Raw genomic sequence first — 21,208 nt, forward strand, 5'->3', positions numbered from 1 at the left:
AAACAAAAATCTCAAGTGGGCGACTAAAGAAATGTATTTATTTATAAATAGTGTTCATGGTTTTACGCTTTATGTTTAACTGATAAACTATCTGATGAAGTAAAAGCTCTGAACCTTTTCTGTATTTTGGCTCCGCTGTTCCTCATGTTTCATGTTTACAGTTTCTTCATTTTGCACTAATTACTAAACTTGTGTTTTTACTTTCCCGGTTGTTTCTGTGGTATTTGTGTGATTAGCTGATAGTCCTGCACTGAGGATACTGTGGGTCACTGTCAGTGTTGCCAACTCCTCAGTAAGGAAAGTAGCTATTGGCTGTCCTAAAAGTCGTTAGAAGTCGCTAAATGACGCCATCGCCTAATTTGCATAAGGGTTAGCACATGTGGATAGGTCTATATATTATTGTAAACTATAGGTAGCACATCTCAATAGATCCATTGATCTGTATCTCATATAGTAAAAATGTAGTATGTTTACATGTATCTCAGGCATGTAGTAAATAATAGTCTAACCCTCTATGAGGAATATCTTCTAAAGTTTTGCCTCTGTGATTTATCAGACCCTGTTGGATAAGATCCCAGTGAGAAATCTATAGATCACACAGATCTTATTTATAGCTACAAAAACATGGAATAAGGAACAAATCATTAGACCTGAACTGACAAGGGAAAAGCAACAAAAATAGTTTTATGTATACAAACAGCTAAGTACAAGCTAACATAATAAATGCTCAACATATTCACTCAGTAATGAACTTTATTAGACACGACCTTTACTGTATCAGCTGAACTGCTAAGAAAGCACAAAACTGAAAAATAACCGAATACATTTTGTGTTATCGTAATGTTAAGGTCGCAGATGGTTATTTAAAAATGATTGGCTTTCCTAGATGTATCACTGAACGCATGTATAAACGTGGTTAAATAAAACGTTAACACATAGCATTAGATAAACAACTGTTATTCAACTGTATGCAATCACGTATAATTTGAGCACCTTGCATAGTTCTAAAATAGAATACAAAATTAGTCACATAATAACAGCATTACATACACTTAAACTTTACACTTTTAAAGGAATTAAAACTAAAACCACACATTACTAACCGCTAGCAGAAAGAAATTAGGCAAAGGAAGCACAGAATTATAGGCGTTCCACTCAACGAGTCAAAAACAGATGTGCACATGCTCGGTAGGACAAATCGATGGTATTGGGTAAAATAAATCAACAGAACAACAGCAGCACCCGCTGCTCGGTGAGGACAGTAACTGCAGAACGATATGTGCTCTCACGTCCGAGTCTCCAAAAGTCTCCAATAGCACCAGAAAAAGTCTCTAGAGGGTCTGAAAACTCGCTAAATATAGCTAAGCTGGCAACACTGAGTATTACACTGTTTATTAGCCTGACTTAAACGTTAGCAAGTCATGTGACCCGTGTGTACCATCCAATGAAACAGCTGTGCACATGTCTCTGTGGCGCAATCGGTTAGCTCGTTCGGCTGTTAACCGAAAGCTTGGTGGTTCGAGTCCACCCAGGGACGAGTGTCTTTTATTGCACAACCTGCCTGTTGATCAAACGGATATGAGACACAAAAACAATGTGTAGTCCCACAGAATAGTGGAAATAAGTAACTGATAAACATCCAGTAAACAACAGTCCTACAAGCACAAATATCCTCCTGATAAGTCACTGGAGACCGGCTGTCCAAAGTGGAAGAACGTCCTTTTGGTTTCTGTAGATGTTAAATGAAGTCGCCCAACGTGGGGCTCGAACCAACAACCTTGAAATTAAGAGTCTCATGCTCTACCGACTGAGCTAGCCAGGCTTAAGCAGCATGTCAGAACAGACAGCTCATCGGTCAGACCATCAGAGAGATGTAGGTTTAATTCACTAACATCACAACCAGATTAAGAACTAATTAACAGTTTACAAACAAACAAAATTCAGAATAAGCAACAGAAACAGACACAGACTTGCTGTCGCTTTTAAACTACTACACAATTACTGAACCCGCTCCATTATGCTTTAAACCTCAGTGTATATTATCTGGAAACAGATGCTCTTCATATAGAAATATGCTTTACATTTGCTTGATGGTAATAACTCTTAGTGAAGTCTTAATGAACAATTAAAACATCAATTCAGGTTGTTTTTAGTTCAACTGGGAAAAAATATTAACAGTAGCTCAACTTCCTAAAACCCAGAATCTACACGTACAAATCCTAGGACCTGAGTCGTATCTGCTCCAGTCACTGGTTGGTGGCATTAAGCGCAGTCAAGAACTTTAAGAAATATATAGTTTAAACAGAACACACATATAAGAACCTACAAAACCTCTTAGATGTGTATTAAAAAAAGTCTGAACATAAAAAAATGACTAGACAGTGATGTCTGAAATAGGACTGAGATCTCAGATCATTAAAATAACATGAAACTGCTGCATTTCTGGCGCAATAACAACCAAATTCAGTTTAGGAGCTGCTCATTTCTGCAGATCTTCACTGTAAGTGTGCAGACTCTCAAATGGTTTTTGTGCTGCCATGCAGCTGGTTGAATGGGGTTAGTGTAGAATTATGTACAAAGATCTTAAGAGCATAGATGAACTGGCCGGTGTTAGGATTTTTGGAACATAACATCATTATTAAACATCATTATTAAACATAAATTCAATATGGGAAGTTTTACGGCATTTTTCCAAGTTTTACGACATCCAGGCCGCATGGCCTATTGTTCAAAATGGCGCTGCGCATGCTCCCTTTGTTCAAAATGGCGCCGTGACCCGGATCCCTCCCTGACTCCTACTGAGGGGGGGAGGCGGAGCCCTGGGCTTTTTAGCACATTTCATTGGCTCCAACAGCAGCGGCGGAGGAGGAGCCTAGACTAGTTTAAAAAGAGAGGCGCGTTGAGAAGCTGGCTCTCTTGCTTTGGTGGTTGTGTTTCTAGACTGCAGGAGAAAAGAGCGCCGATCGGCCTAGCTCTGGCATATATTCACAGATCATTTTTACACTTAATAAAGTGTTTTAAAGAGTACTTTCTGGACTTCCCGACTGCTTTCTTCAGGACCTCGCGACAAAAGATTCATCCTAACACCGGTTAGCTCAGTTGGTTAGAGCGTGGTGCTAATAATGCCAAGGTTGCGGGTTCGATCCCTGTACGGGCCACAGCCTCTTTAACGATTAAACGTAGCATGGCTGAGAGAGAGTCAGGTAAGCATGTGCTGTGTATCAGGACTTTCTAACCTGAGTAATTTAATAACTGAAAGTAAGAATACCACCCTGTTCTTCTGCCATCTTTAATTCGGGCTTCATTTCACCTAATGGCAGAAGACTAAAAGAAATTTAGACAGTGTAGAATGAAAGTATTAGGAAAATATGAGATTAAAAGCATCAGCCTTTATTTATTCTTGAATCATAACAGTTGACCTGATAAAACATGAAATATCTTGAGTTCATATCTGCAGTGGAATAAGAATCAGTGTAAATGTAAGAAACTCTTGTCTTTTTATTGGCATTTTACTGAGCAAAACTCAAGAGAGTTGAACAAAACGTGGTGCTTTTAAAGACGTGAATTTTCCTGAACACCATAAATCTTTCCTTCTGACTTATTAGTATTATTATTTTAATTAATATCAACATAAAGTGTAAAACTTTATATTTATTTATAAATAAATTTCATTAGTCGTCCTTTTGATATTTTTGTTTACATAAACAACACCTGAAATTTAACGAACTAACAATTTTAAGGTTTTAATTACTTATTTATTTATTTAGAAAGCCTGAACGACGGACGTCTATAAGAAGCAGCTTGTTTACAGCATCTCTCGCTTACGGCCACACCTTCCTGAGAACACCCGATCTAGGAAGCTAAGCAGGGTCGGGCCTGGTTAGTACTTGGATGGGAGACCGCTTGGGAATACCAGGTGCTGGAAGCTTTTATTCACACACACCCACCTTCACTCCAAACCTCCTGTTACACACTGACCCAGCGGCTTTTTCTTCATCAAAGCTACACAATGAGACAAAGATCAGCTCATACTTTCATTCTTACTACAGTAAAACACATTCAACTGACTTTTAAAGTGAAGATTAAAATGTTGTACAGACATCGTCTCCATCTAGTGGTGCTAGAAATAAATTACAGCTTGTTACTTGGGTACAGATTTGTAACATTATTATTATTTTATTTGTATAATATAAAAGTGTTTATAAGTGAAAGTGTTTATGGCTCTTCTGTCCAAAGTGTTTTTGTAAACCTGCAATGGCGACTGTTTTTGGTATGCAGGGGTCAGGACATGAGTTATTTTAACTTGCTAAAGTTTTTAACAGGGACAAAAATGTTTGTGTAGCAGGGCTGGACACGCCTCACTATTGAAGTGGAAGGTAAACACACACTCCTGCAAGAATGGAAATAGTAAGTAAGTACAATGTTTTTATAAAGCTATAAAACTACTTCCACTGACCAAAGTACACAGCATTCATATGAATGAACAAAACACAGACAAATAACATGAACCTGAAGGTATGAACTTACATTGTAGAAAAGAAAAACAAGCCAGTAGCAGCAGTGTGCACATTAAACCATTTACAGAAGGGTCATTAAGTTTGGCTAATTAAAATAATGGCATGGTTTAACAGCAGCTTAGCATTAATAAATTTCCATTAGCACTGTATCGCTCAGGTAGCTTTAGAGAGGACTACAGTCAGTCCTAGACGTTCTTCCAAGCAGTTCCTCTAATGTCATGTTTAGTTCTCCAACATGCTTCTCTAACTCTGTTCTTTCTTCTACCTTTTACAATCTGATCATCTGATAATCTGAGTCTGATTCCTGTGTGTTACAGTGTTTACAGAGTTCAGATACAATTTCTCTCCAGTGTGAATGCATTGGTGTAATTTGAGATGACAATGTTGATTAAAACTCTTGGATCCACACTAAGATCACTGATATGGTTTATCTCCAGTGTGAATGCGCTGGTGTATTTTACGGTCACTTTGTATATTAAAGCTTTTCTCACACAGAGCACTGATACGGTTTCTCTCCAGTGTGAATGTGCTGGTGTATTAACTCTATTCTGCAACCTTTATACGCCCTGCATAAACTGGCAGATAGATAACTCCTCCACCAATCACCACGCTGTAGAAGATGTTTAGTTCAACTCTGTTTAATGGCAAACTGGAAGTAGTTTAAAACTAAAAGAAGTAAAAACAACACGTTTATAAACTTCAGCACATCAAGACATGAATATCAAATAATATTTAAGTTTAAAGTCCATATGCATATTATTCCAAGTTATGCATTTCAATACTAATGATCCAACATGTGCGAATTCATTTAACTTAATGCATCATGAGCTAACCTGATTCAAGCATGTAATACATAATCAACTAATACTCTTAATAAACATCAATTAAAACATCTGTTAACAAATAAACATACCCACAATGCATCCAAAGGCATGAAATGAACTTCACGAGGCTCCACTACATTCTCGTACACGAATCGCTTCACTTAGTGAACCGCTACAATGAATCATCATCAGTTACCAAACGACTCTTAAACAAACAGTAAACATTTACCACATGAACTGTATTAACAGCACAAACTCTGTTGATTAAAATCTAGTACCGACTCTGTTAGTATCTGATTCCGGATGCAGATAATGTTTCTCTCCAGTGTGAATGCGCTGGTGTCTTTTGAAAACACTCTGTTGATTAAAACTCTTCCCACACTGTGAGCACTGATATGGTTTCTCTCCAGTGTGAAGGCCCTGGTGTATTTTGAGCTCACTCTGTCTATAGAAACTCTTTCCACATTGTGAGCACTGATATGGTTTCTCTCCAGTGTAAATGCGCTGGTGGATTTTGAGACTAGACTGTATAAAAACTCTTTCCACACTGTGAGCACTAATACAGTTTCTCTCCAATGTGAATGCGCTGGTGTGTTTTGAGAGTATCCTGTCGATTAAAACTCTTCTCACACTGTGAGCACTGATACGGTTTCTCTCCAGTGTGAATGCGCTGGTGTTTTTTGAGATTACTCTGTATATTAAAGCTTTTTCCACACTGTGAGCACTGATACGGTTTCTCTCCAGTGTGAATGCGCTGGTGTTTTTTGAGAGATTCCTGACTGTTAAAACTCTTACCACACTGTGAGCACTGATACGGTTTCTCTCCAGTGTGAATGTGCTGGTGTGTTTTGAGATTACCCTGTCGATTAAAACTCTTTCCACACTGTGAGCACTGATACGGTTTCTCTCCAGTATGAATGCGCTGGTGTGTTTTGAGATGAATCTGTATATTAAAGCTCTTTCCACACTGTGAGCACTGATACGGTTTCTCTCCAGTATGAATGCGCTGGTGTGTTTTGAGATGAATCTGTATATTAAAGCTCTTTCCACACTGTGAGCACTGATACGGTTTCTCTCCAGTGTGAATGCGCTGGTGTTTTTTGAGATGACAATGCTGATTAAAACTCTTCCAACATTGAGAGCACTGATACGGTTTCTCTCCAGTGTGAATGCGCTGGTGGATTTTGAGATTACTCTGGTACCTGAAGCTCTTCCCACACTGTGAGCAGACGTTTCCTTCTTCCTGTGTGGGACTGAGAGAGGTGTTAATGCTGACAGTACCAGAGGACGTTTGCTGATTACTGGAGCTTCTGGTGGGCGTCAGATCCTCATGTTCAGTCTTAATCTTCACCAGAGTCTCATATTTATCATGGTTGCAGCTCTTGATGTGATTGTGGAGCTGATTTTGGGTTGTAGAGGAACGTGGACACGAGGAGCAGCAGAAATCCTTGTTCAGTTCTGAAGCAGAAAATAATCAAATACATTTATAACATTATAAATAATCAAATACATTTATAACATTATAAATAATAAATACATTTATAACATTATAAATAATCAAATACATTTATAACATTATAAATAACCAAATACATTTATAACATTATAAATAATCAAATACATTTATAACATTATAAATAATCAAATGCATTTATAACATTATAAATAATCAAATACATTTATAACATTATAAATAATCAAATACATTAATAACATTATAAATAACCAAATACATTTATAACATTATAAATAACCAAATACATTTATACATTATAAATAATCAAATACATTTATAACATTATAAATAATCAAATACATTTATAACATTATAAATAATCAAATACATTTATAACATTATAAATAATCAAATACATTTATAACATTATAAATAATCAAATACATTTATAACATTATAAATAATCAAATACATTTATAACATTATAAATAATCAAATACATTTATAACATTATAAATAATCAAACACATTTATAACATTATAAATAATCAAATACATTTATAACGTTATAAATAATCAAATACATTTATAACGTTATAAATAATAAATACATTTATAACATTATAAATAATCAAATACATTTATAACATAATAAATAATCAAATACATTTATAACATTATAAATAATCAAATACATTTATAACATTATAAATAATCAAATACATTTATAACGTTATAAATAATCAAATACATTTATAACATTATAAATAATCAAATACATTTATAACATTATAAATAATCAAATACATTTATAACATTATAAATAATCAAATACATTTATAACATTATAAATAATCAAATACATTTATAACATTATAAATAATCAAATACTTTTATAACATTATAAATAATCAAATACATTTATAACGTTATAAATAATCAAATACATTTATAACATTATAAATAATCAAATACATTTATAACGTTATAAATAATCAAATACATTTATAACGTTATAAATAATCAAATACATTTATAACATTATAAATAATCAAATACATTTATAACATTATAAATAATCAAATACATTTATAACATTATAAATAATCAAATACATTTATAACATTATAAATAATCAAATACATTTATAACATTATAAATAATCAAACACATTTATAACATTATAAATAATCAAATACATTTATAACGTTATAAATAATCAAATACATTTATAACGTTATAAATAATAAATACATTTATAACATTATAAATAATCAAATACATTTATAACATAATAAATAATCAAATACATTTATAACGTTATAAATAATCAAACACATTTATAACATTATAAATAATCAAATACATTTATAACGTTATAAATAATCAAATACATTTATAACGTTATAAATAATAAATACATTTATAACATTATAAATAATCAAATACATTTATAACATAATAAATAATCAAATACATTTATAACATAATAAATAATCAAATACATTTATAACATAATAAATAATCAAATACATTTATAACATTATAAATAATCAAATACATTTATAACATTATAAATAATCAAATACATTTATAACATAATAAATAATCAAATACATTTATAACATAATAAATAATCAAATACATTTATAACGTTATAAATAATCAAATACATTTATAACGTTATAAATAATCAAATACATTTATAACATTATAAATAATCATATACATTTATAACATTATAAATAATCAAATACATTTATAACATTATTAATAATCAAACACATTTATAACATTATAAATAATAAATACATTTATAACATTATAAATAATCAAATACATTTATAACATTATAAATAATCAAACACATTTATAACATTATAAATAATAATATACATTTATAACATTATAAATATTAAAATACATTTATAACATTATAAATAATCAAATACATTTATAACATTATAAATAATCAAATACATTTATAACATTATAAATAATAAATACATTTATAACATTATAAATAATCAAATACATTTATAACATTATAAATAATCAAACACATTTATAACATTATAAATAATAATATACATTTATAACATTATAAATATTAAAATACATTTATAACATTATAAATATTAAAATACATTTATAACATTATAAATAATCAAATACATTTATAACATTATAAATAATAAATACATTTATAACATTATAAATAATCAAATACATTTATAACATTAAAAATAATAAATACATTTATAACATTATAAATAATCAAATACATTCATAACATTATAAATAATCAAATACATTTATAACATTATAAATAATCAAATACATTTATAACATTATAAATAATCAAATACATTTATAACATTATAAATAATAAATACATTTATAACATTATAAATAATCAAATACATTCATAACATTATAAAAAATCAAATACATTTATAACATAAATAATCAAACACATTTATAACATTATAAATAATCAAATACATTTATAACATTATAAATAATCAAATACATTTATAACATTATAAATAATAAATACTGTTAGTAATTGTTAAACTGAGATCTGATGCTAAAGTCCTGTAACGTGATTCATCCTGCATTCATCATTTCCTGCTCACACTGATCTGCATGAGCACAATACAAGCTTTCACTGTATGATGCTTCATCCCAGGTTCCTCTGATTCTATTCAATCCAAATCTTATTTTACTCAAGATAAAAAATATCTTACTGAGTTCATCTTTATCTTCAGGTTCTTCTTTCTTCACAGGCTTCATCTGGAAACCTCCACACTGTTGCTCCTCTGAGAAGAGCAGTTCCACAGAAGCGACAAGTTCTGCAGGGATTAAAGTGACTTCACCTGAAATTCATCAATATGAGAAGAAGAATCTCAACAACTGGAGGAAACTGAAGGTTGTGGGTTTGATTTTCTAATCATAAATAAATCCTAGTTAGATTAAAACTTAAATCCAGACACTGTACTGTACCACACTGTCTGGTGGAAAAGTGTCATCATGCTCTATATTTACTTACAGAAAAAAATCATCATCATCATCCTCTTCCTCCTTTTGTATTATTTTCTTCTGGAATCCTTCATGTTGTAGATCCACAGGGGTGACGTCTCCCTCTTCTGCTGACTGCATTATTAAAGATCTAATAGACAGACAGACAGACTATTCAACTATAAACAAAGTTTAAGAATATGACGTGTTTATATAAAACTGTGAGATTTAATCATGAAGAAACTCAATCAGTTTCGCTCAATTGATTCATTTTGGTGAATCGGTTCAAATGAATCGGTTCATCAGTAATGAATCATGTGTGGTGCTAACAGTTAGGGGAGCAGCTAATAGTTTGTTTGTTTAAATAAAACTGGAGTTAAAGCTCCTCAAATCCTCACAGATGTTTTATTATGAACTCTAGTTTTATTATTAATTAGAATGTGGTTATAATTAAATATAAGGGTTATAATTAAATACATATGTTACTTACAGATGAGGCTCTACAGCACAAACACAGCAGCTTCTTGTTCTTCTTATGATGTTTAATGGCGGTTGGCAGAACAACTTAAGACGCACCAGCGTCACCAACTGGACTGGAGTTGAACAGCAGCTTAGCAGTAAAATAGCTTCATTAGCACGCACATCTGTATCTCTCAATTGCTGAGGAGTTAATCTGTGTGTCTACTGACATGCAGCCCCGGTTCTGGAGTGCGTTGCTTAGGGGGCAGTAAGAGAAGAACTGGCCCTGCGTGTGTTACTTTACTTTCGCCCTACACACGGCGTTACTAAGACTAAAAGTGAATACTACTTACAATAATAACCGAACCCCTTTTAATTCCCGCGGTAGCAGCAGTTTTCTTCTGTTTCATACATATCGCCCTAGCTGTCTCAGTCTATCTGCAGCGTTTCTCTCCCATTGATAAAAATACGGGACACCTCGTTTAGTTTCCAAATAAGGAAGAATACGTGTGACGCAGGCACATAAGTGCGAGACCCCCGGAAGTCATTCAAAATGCATTACAGCTCCTGTAATACGAAAAAAAGAGCTTTAACATGAGAGTCTATGAGAGCGATCTGGGGCGATTCTGAATCAGAGCCTGATCGCCCCGAAAGGGCCGGTACTGTACGGAACACAACTCCACGCTGATTGGACTGCGATATTCAGAGGCAAGACTGACTCCAGAACAGTCACAGCTAGTTTAACACTGGTTGAATGTGATGGAAACATTTCTTCCCTTTCGCCCTTTGGTGGTGCGTCTCCCGATCGCCCTAATGAACGAGTCGCCCCTGATGTAAAAACGTTGTTTACACTATTGAGAAAAAATGTTACATGATGTTCTTTATGTAGTTTTGCCTAAAATATGGTTTTGATTTATTATTATAAAGAATGAAAATATAAAAAATGTTAAACAGCCTAAATAAAACTGTGTATGACTTTTTTATAGGTGCAACCCTAACCGCCTACGGTTAGGGTTGCACAGTTCTGAAGGTTGGCAACCCTAGTTGGAGCAGCTAGCACCTAAAATAAAATGCTGATGAAGACTGAATTAAATTGTTAGTGTGAAGCTTTACTTAATTTTATTATTAATGGTAAAGCTGCTCTCTCCATGTTTAAAGTTATGGGTGAGGGCAAATTGACAGATTACTTAAGATGTTAATTATTTAAGCATTAATTTACCCATTGAACGGGTCACCTTGGCCATCATCGCAACAATTGCCCCCCCCTGAGAGATTTGGCAGGAGCCGCCACTGTTATCTACATAACACATACAGCAAAAACATGTAAATGTGGAAGCATGTGTGTGTGTGTGTGTGTGTATATGTGTGTTTGCATGCTTATGAACATTAACAGAGTAGATACGTATGTTAGACACGTATAGATACATGAAGTGATGTAGACACACATATTAACTCATTAGCAATAGTAATGATACACTATGTGGCAAAAATTATTTGGACATCTTACCATGAGCTTGTTGGATCTCATTTAAAAAACCAAACAGTATTAAAAATCAAGTGACTTCTGTGTGATCATTAGTGACTTGTGATCTCCTGAACAGGTGCACAAACATCAAATCATCTGCTTCAGAGCGACAAGAAGGGACGGGCCAACTGCATCCTGAACTAAACAATTTTCCAACAGTGGAACGTTTTGTTGTGATTTTGATACTTGGGTGGCAATGTTTAACTAAAATTAACTTTATTTAGTGTTTATTCTAAATTACCTCAGTTTTGTCAATTAATTTCAGTCAATTATATCAATCACGTAAATTTAAATCACTGGAGATGTAAAAGTAAAGTCTGAAGTTTATTTTTGTTTTATTTACTTTGCAAATGGTGAATCATTACGTTTAGTTTTGTGGTGTCAGCATTCTGTGGTGTCAGCATTCCATGGTGTAATGGTTAGCACTCTGGACTCTGAATCCAGCGATCTTGGTGGGACCTCACTGCTTTTATTTGGGGCCCGGTGTGAGGTCCAAGGTTTTGAAACTTTAGCAGTTTCAGGATGGTAGCATTCAGCGCATGTGCAAGTACAACAGAGCGCTTGTGGGGTGTAGACCACGATTACTTGTGCTAGTTGTGTTGACCAAGCAGATCACCATTCAGGAAGGTATATCAGTGCCAAAATACGAGCCAGTTTGTTCAGTAAAACTTTATAAGCCAACAGCAGCAAATAAACTTAATAGTCACATTAGATTACATGTTAACTTCCATCTATCCATCCAGCTTCAATACCATAAACACAGGTGGGTGTTTCCTCTTATAGTTTTCTTATTGTTCCTCATATACAGTAGAAACTAATTCACACAAATATACATACAGCATTTTACATGACTTACATTCTTATCATAAAAGCTTTATCTAAGTTCATGTCATTTCACTTTACAGAATAGCCTTTCAATTCCTTGTTTGTGTTTAGGATTAAATGTAAATAACTTCTCTGCTCAGATAAATAGGTGTAGTTTGACTTCACCCATCATGCTTTGTGTCTTCATCTACTTCATTTGCACACGTTCCATAGATAATGAGCTAGTACTTCACACAAGAAGGTGTGAATAGTTGTCTGATGATTGACCAATGCAGAGTTTTTAACTGGTCTTGGGTCTTTGTCCTCAGCTCTATTTAAGGACTAAACTCTAGACCTGTAGCTGAGTCACTTGGTAAGAAGGTTCTTCTGCACGTTCTTCATTAGAAACGACCTGCTGGAGACACCAGCTTTGTTAAAGTGGCTGCCAGGATTCTAACAGGAAGGTAAAGGGTTTTCTTGTTTGTTTCTTTTACATTTATGTTGCATTTGTTGATCTTTTTATTTTATTATGTTATTTAATATTATTAGGTTAATATATTCAGACTGTTTAAAATAGCTTTATGCTCATAATTGTGGTGATTTATGAAGCCTTTTTTACTCCCAGCACACCAAAGATTTACACTTGTGAGCTAATTATTAGTCCTGTCATGAACTGGATTAGATTTGCTTGGTGCAGGACTGATGTTGAGAAAGTCAGATCTCTTATATCTTTATTTATATCAAGTTATTTATAGTTATTTAATTATTATTATCTGCAGTATTTATAAGTATTTTATCCTGATGTTCTTTGAATTCAGATTCTCACTTAGACGTCAAGTGAATTTAATGTTTTTATTACTAGGTGATGAGTTTAATATTATTGTGGTATTAATGTAGTAAAAGTAATTCTAATTAATCGACTTGTTTCTTTGTTTCTGTTGCTTTTCAAGGAAACAGTTTCTACAGTCTTATCAAAGCATAAACATGAAGAACTTTCATCACTGCTCAGAGTGTGGGAAGAGTTTTACTAAGCAGAGTAATCTCCAACAACACCAGCGTGTTCACACAGGAGAGAAGCCATATCACTGCTCAGAGTGTGGGAAGAGTTTTACTACACAGAGTAATCTCAAACAACACCAGCGCATTCATACAGGAGAGAAGCCATATCACTGCTCAGAGTGTGGGAAGAGTTTTACTACGCAGAGTCATCTCCAAGGACACCAGCGCATTCACACAGGAGAGAAGCCATGTCACTGCTCAGAGTGTGGGAAGAGTTTTACTACGCAGGGTAATCTCCAACGACACCAGCGCATTCATACAGGAGAGGAGCCATATCACTGCTCAGAGTGTGGGAAGAGTTTTACTACGAAGAGTCATCTCCAAGGACACCAGCGCATTCATACAGGAGAGAAGCCATATCACTGCTCAGAGTGTGGAAAGAATTTTACTATGCAGAGTCATCTCAAACAACACCAGCACATTCACACAGGAGAGAAACCATATCACTGCTTAGATTGTGGAAAGAATTTTACTGTGCAGAGTAATCTCAAACTACACCAGCGTAATCACACAGGAGAGAAGCCATATCACTGCTCAGGGTGTGGAAACAGTTTTTCTTGTCGGAGTACGCTCCAAAAACACCAGCGCATTCACACAGGAGAGAAGCCATTTCAGTGTTCAGAGTGTGAAAAGAGTTTTACTCAAAGCAGTGACCTTAAAGTACACCAGCGTGTTCACACAGGAGAGAAGCCATATCACTGCTTAGAGTGTGGAAAAAGTTTTACTCAACGGAGTACACTCCAACAACACCAGCGTATTCACACAGGAGAGAAGCCGTATTACTGCTCAGAGTGTGGAAAGAGTTTTATTCAAAGTAGTGACCTTAAAGTACACCAGCGTGTTCACACTGGAGAGAAGCCGTATCACTGCTCAGAGTGTGGAAAGAGTTTTGCTCAACATGTTAACCTAAAAAAACACCAGCGTATTTACACAGGAGAGAAACCGTATCACTGCTCTGTGTGGAAAGAGTTTTGCTCAACAGGGTACCCTTCAAAACCACCAGCGAATTCACACAGGAGAGAAACCATATCACTGCACAGAGTGAGGAAAGAGTTTTACTCAAAGTAGTGCCCTTAAAGTACATCAGCGTATTCACTGTAAGTTGTGAGATTCTTTTTTACCATGGGTCAACTATGTAACTTTACTCCAGCTGAAAGGTTTACATTGCTGTCTTCAGGATTTCCTCTTTAGTGATATTTATTGTTAATAGCTGTTCTGATCTAAAAGATGCTGCTGCCTTTGACCTTTAAAACTGAGAAGTGATTTGTGAGATAATTAAAATGAGTGAAATGTTTATTTTGTACTTTGGTTTTATATTATTTGTACAAACATTTGTTTTATGCAACTTTAAACCTGTAATAAAAGATGAACATTTTAAATGTATCTTTATTTGCTTTAACTAAGCTAAAGTTTTTAACAGGGAAAAAAATGACAGTTTGTGTAGCAGGGCATATACCCACATACCCGATTCTACACTGACAGCCCTTCAGTTATGGACCTGCCACACAGAAACGATGGAGAGCTTTACTGTTGTTGAGCAAAACAGATCTTCGTGTGAGATGACTGAGGTTCATGTATTTTTCTTTTAAGAATAATTAAAAGCTGATGCTTTTAACCTCATACTTTCCTAATACCTTTATTCTACACTGTCTACATTTCTTTTAGTCTTCTGTCATGTGCAGTGCAAGAATTCACTAAATTACACAGCAGTTCTCTTTTTATTTACTTATTTATTTTTGCCATTGACAAAATTGATTGTAAGCATTTATAAAGGTCATGCCACGTTCATTAGGTGAAATAAAGCCAGAATTAAAGATGGCAGAAGAACAGGGTGGTATTCTTACTTTCAGTGATTAAATTACTCAGGTTAGAAAGTCCTGATACACAGCACATGCTCACCTGACTCTCAAATATGCTACCTTTAATCATTTAAGAGGGTAATGATCCCCATAAGGGGATTGAACCCGCAACCTTGGCGTTATCAGCACCACGCTCTGACCAACTGAGCTAACCGGCCAGTTCAGCTTTTCAATAAAATTAAAATTTCAAATTTTAATATTAAAATTTTAACATTATACACCTGAGATTTTTGTTTACGTGAACAATGTCTGAAATTGGACAAGCTTGATTAGTTTGTAATCTGTGTTAAGATGATGAATGAACCTAAACACTTGCTTTTTAAGCTGTTAATTACTTATTTATTTATTTATAAAAATAAAATAAAAGTAAGAGACAGTTAAAGGTCCTTCTGTATAAAGTGTTTTGTGTGGTTTTGTAGGCAGCAGTGAGCGACTTTTCTGGTACATGGTTAAGGAAAGGTTGAATCCAGATGATTTGTTGTGGTGTTTTTGTACTAAATGCAGGTGAAAGAGGATCAGCAGCAGCAGCTGAGCGGTGTGTGTGGTTCTCTGTGTGTTTTGTCACTGTTTCAGGATCTTTTATTTGAAAAGCTGCGTGTAGAACAGAGAAAGTAAAAGACGACACACAGCGGAGTGAAAGGCTGAACGACGGACGTCTATAAGAAGCAGCTTGTTTACATCATCTCTTGCTTTTAAACTACTACACAATTACTGAACCCGCTCCATTATGCTTTACACCTCAGTGTATATTATCTAGAAACAGATTCTCTTCATATAGAAATATGCTTTACATTTGCTTGATGGTAATAACTCTTAGTGAAGTCTTAATGAACAATTAAAACATCAATTCAGGTTTTTAGTTCAACTGAGAAAAAATATTAACAGTAGCTAAACTTCCTAAACCCCAGAATCTACATGTACAAATCCTACATTCATTCCACAAAGTTCACAAAATACATTATTTAATGAGTGAAAACTTGATGTTTGGAGCTCCTCTGGTGTGCAGGCTGGTACTGTGTATCAGCACTACTTACTGTGTGCAGGACCTGAGTCGTATCTGCTCCAGTCGCTGGTTGGTGGGATTAAGCTCAGTAAAGAACTTTACGAAATATATAGTTTAGATAGTTTACACATATAAGAACCCACAAAACCTCTTAGATGTGTATTAAGAAAGTCTGAACATAAGAAATGACTAGACAGGGATGTCTGAAGCAGGACTGAGATCTCTGATCATTAAAATAACATGAAACTGCTGCATTTCTGGTGCAATAACAACCAAATTCAGTTTAGAAGCCGCTTATTTTTACAGATCTTCCTTTTAAGTGTGAAGAATCTCAAATGGTTTTTGTGCTGCCATGCAGCTGGTTGAATGGGGGTTAGTGTAGAATTATGTACAAAGATCTAAAGAGAGAATAGATGAACTGGCCGGTTAGCTCAGTTGGTTAGAGCGTGGTGCTAATAACACCAAGGTCATGTAGTTGAACTTTGTTTACAGGTGAACTTTGTTTATAGTTGAACTTTGTTTATAGTTGAACTTTGTTTATAGCTGAACTTTGTTTATAGTTGAACTTTGTTTATAGTTGAACTTTGTTTACAGGTGAACTTTGTTTATAGTTGAATTTTGTTTATAGTTGAATTTTGTTTACAGTTGAACTTTGTTTATAGTTGTACGTTGTTTACAGTTGAACTTTGTTTATAGTTGAACTTTGTTTACAGTTGAACTTTGTTTGTAGTTGTACGTTGTTTACAGTTGAACATTGTTTATAGTTGAACTTTGTTTACAGTTGAATTTTGTTTATAGTTGAATTTTGTTTATAGTTGAACTTTGTTTACAGTTGAACTTTGTTTATAGTTGTACGTTGTTTACAGTTGAACTTTGTTTACAGTTGAACTTTGTTTACAGTTGAATTTTGTTTACAGTTGAACTTTGTTTATAGTTGTACGTTGTTTACAGTTGAACTTTGTTTACAGTTGAACTTTGTTTACAGTTGAACTTTGTTTATAGTTGAACTCTGTTTATAGTTGAACTTTGTTTATAGTTGAACTTTGTTTACAGTTGAACTTTGTTTACAGTTGTACGTTGTTTACAGTTGAACTTTGTTTACAGTTGAACTTTGTTTACAGTTGAATTTTGTTTACAGTTGAACTTTGTTTACAGTTGAACTTTGTTTACAGTTGAACTTTGTTTACAGGTGGTTTGTAGAGTTTTATAGTCACAGTCAGGTGAAAAGTGTAAGCGAGTGTCCTTAATTGTGTACTTAATTATCACTGCACCATCTACACTAAACATGTTACTGTACCTCTAAACCATGTATTACGGTACCCAAAGCGTTAAAGAGGGTAAAACTGCTGTTTACAGTTTAATAAACATTATTTACCGCGTTCTGATGCACAAAATCCACTCAGTTCAAGAAGAGCATCGACTCTGTTATTAATGAAATACATTTCAGACATTTTTACTGGAGGAATTTGATGTGATCGGATCTCAAACTCATGTGAAGTGTCTGTTCGGTTGTTAATACCACTTTTTGAAGAGCAATAAAATAAACAAAATAAATTGTTATCAGGTGCCACCCCGACATCCATGAAGAACACTTACTCTAGTACTAATCTTGTGGTTTTGAGATAATTTTACTGTAGGAATTCAAAATAACTTTTTGCTGCCTGGTGCCACAGTAGCTTCAGTTTATAACAATAACAACAGCCCATTACAACAGTCTAAAGCAGGGGTGCACAACATACGGCCCGCGGGCCAGATCCGGCCCGGCAAAACTCTCGATCCGGCCCGCCAAATAAAGTGCTGATGCATTTTTAAATAAATGATGCTGTCACTTTAAATTCACCGGGTAATTCCATGAACTTGCGACTGAAAAGTAAATGATGTAAATACAAGTTACCTCAGCGGTACCATGTGTTTGTCCAAACCAAGTATGAGTAAAAAAAGTAAAGTGGATCTCGAGCAGAGGAAATTTAACCCTGAATGGACATACAGGTATTTTCTCATGTCTGCTGTGCTTGCGACCACATTAATCAGCTGGTGTCAGAAAGATGCTGCAGTATCTCCCACTGACCAACACATTTCTTCTAACTACCTGATTTGATATAACTGTATTTAGTGCTGGGCGATTTTCACGATTAATTCGAATGAACGTTTTCACATGATGTTAGAAATGTGACAATCGCGATTGTTTACATACTTTATATTTTAATTAAAATACCAACATGTTATGAGGCAGAAACTGACCAGTATATAGACAGCAAGGATTATACACGGTAATGGTTAGATTTAGAAATAAGGACACAAACACGATCGGCAAAACTTCACAACGAGACTCAAACAGAAGAGTTTAAATAAGATTCATGGAACCGAACACAGCTGAACTGAATCAAAACTCCGGAGACGGTGAGCGCGATCAGGATTGGCTGACCGGGGACATGTTATAGTCACGTGACAGTCCAGGGGCTCATGGAAATTGTAGTCCATATGGTTAGACGTGGAATGTGCCCCCTCCATCCACTCCCCAATCACAAGAGGACAAAATCAAAGCTGAGCTGAGTGTTTACTTGATGTCCCCCAGTGTAGATACTGATACAGACTCACTTATATGGTGGAAACAGTAAACAAGCTCGAGTTCCTTTTAAAAAACCTGTAAAGAACTGTTTGTGGTTTTGCACTTTTCTTATGCTGCACATTATTTAAAGTGAGTTGTTTGTGAGTTTTTTATATAAAGGATATAGCTAATTAAGATGTCTGTTTTGTTCAAATTGTTGTTAATTATTGTTATATTGTTATAAAGTTTGATTTCCTTGAAAGGATAATTATAGGTGGTGCTGTTACTATTTTTGCATTTCTGCCGTCTTTTAAATAAAATTTTTTCAATTGCATTATACAAAAAAAAAAAAAAATTGCAATCGAGACTCGATAATACACTTGAAAATAATCGAATTTTTTTTTTTCAATATCACCCAGCCCTAACTGTATTACAAATTCATGTGGACAGAACTGTAAAAATGAAATGTGTGGCCCTCTGGTTTAGGTGTTTATGTGAAATCGGCCCTTGGTATAAAGAAGTTGTGCACCCCTGCTCTAACCAATTGAGCTAATCCATTAAGTTTTTGTTTTTAAAATCTTTGTACATAATTCTACACTAACTACATTCAACCAGCTGCATGGCAGCATAACAAACATTTGAGAGTCTGCACACTTTCAGTGAAGTAGTGATGTTTCGGCTCCTTTTAGAGAGCCGGTTCTTTTGGCTCGGCTCACTAAAAAGAGCCGGCTCTTTCGGCTCCCAAGTGGCTCCTTAGATTTTTTTGTTGCTTAAATTAATTTATTACCAAATTACATGTAAAATGAATTACTAATGTAAAAAAAAAAAACCATTGTATTAAATGTTTATTATTTAAATTGCTTTATTTATATACTCAACATGGAACAGAGTGCTCCAACAATAAATTATAAAATACAAAAACAAAGACCCATCTCAATTAGACAAAAAGATCTGATTGTGTATATTAATTGTACATTTGCATCTAGAGCGGGACGGCACGGTGGCTCGGTGGGTAGCACTGTCACCTCACAGCAGGAAGGTCCTGGGTTCGATCCCCAGGTGGGGTGGTCCGGGTCCTTTCTGTGTGGAGTTTGCATGTCTTTCCCATGTCCATGTGGGTTTCCTCCAGGTGCTCCGGTTTCCTCCCACAGTCCAAAGACATGCAAGTGAGGTGAATGTTCCTGTCATGAATGTAACCAAAGTGTAAAACGTGACATTAAAATCCTAATAAACAAAACAAAATAAACAAGCATCTAGAATGAAACAGCATAACATCAACGAAGCATCACTCACACTCAACAAAATATAAATGAAAATGTGCAAAACAAAAAGAAAATCCAGGTGACAGTATTATTTGTAAGTATTTAGTGAAGATTAGCATTCAGAAAAACCAAGGAGCTCATCTTTGATGGGTTGATCCTGTTTCTCCTTTCTGTTATGATCTGCCCTGTTAAAAAAGATTCTCTCTGAGGGGACAGATACACAGTCTATGTGCCATCACATGTAAACACAAACGCCACCATGTATCTTGACCAATCACGTGCGGTTTTGACAAAAAAAAATGTTCGCGACCGACCCATCACTACAGTGAAGATCTGCAGAAATGAGCGGCTCCTAAACTGAATTTGGTTGTTATTGCACCAGAAATGCAGCAGTTTCATGTTATTTTAATGATCCGAGATCTCAGTCCTACTTCAGACATCACTGTCTAGTCATTTCTTATGTTCAAACTTTCTTAATACACATCTAAGAGGTTTAATGGGTTCTTATATGTGTGTTCTGTTTAAACTATATATTTCTTAAAGTTCTTGACTGAGCTTAATGCCGCCAACCACTGACTGGAGCAGATACGACTCAGGTCCTAGGATTTGTACGTGTAGATTCTGGGTTTTAGGAAGTTGAGCTACTGTTAATTTTTTTTTTTCCAGTTGAACTAAAAACAACCTGAATTGATGTTTTAACTGTTCATTAAGACTTCACTAAGAGTTATTACCATCAAGCAAATGTAAAGCATATTTCTGTATGAAGAGCATCTGTTTCTAGATAATATACACTGAGGTTTAAAGCATAATGGAGCGGGTTCAGTAATTGTGTAGTAGTTTAAAAGTGACAGTAAGTCTGTGTCTGTTTCTG

The 21,208-nt window shown here is 34.5% G+C and overlaps 1 non-coding gene and 1 pseudogene across 1 annotated transcript; one reads left to right on the plus strand and one right to left on the minus strand.

Moving 5' to 3' along the window:
- The first annotated feature begins 3,819 nt into the window (after positions 1-3,819).
- Positions 3,820-3,928, plus strand: LOC134305853 (5S ribosomal RNA; annotated as a pseudogene).
- Positions 3,929-15,606: 11,678 nt separating this feature from the next.
- On the minus strand, positions 15,607-15,682 carry trnai-gau (transfer RNA isoleucine (anticodon GAU)). Its single transcript has one exon. It is a non-coding gene; the product is annotated as a tRNA-Ile (tRNA).
- Between the last annotated feature and the right edge of the window lie 5,526 nt (positions 15,683-21,208).

Source organism: Trichomycterus rosablanca, unplaced genomic scaffold (assembly GCF_030014385.1).
Source record: "Trichomycterus rosablanca isolate fTriRos1 unplaced genomic scaffold, fTriRos1.hap1 scaffold_149, whole genome shotgun sequence".
NCBI classification, from domain to species: Eukaryota; Metazoa; Chordata; class Actinopteri; order Siluriformes; family Trichomycteridae; genus Trichomycterus; species Trichomycterus rosablanca.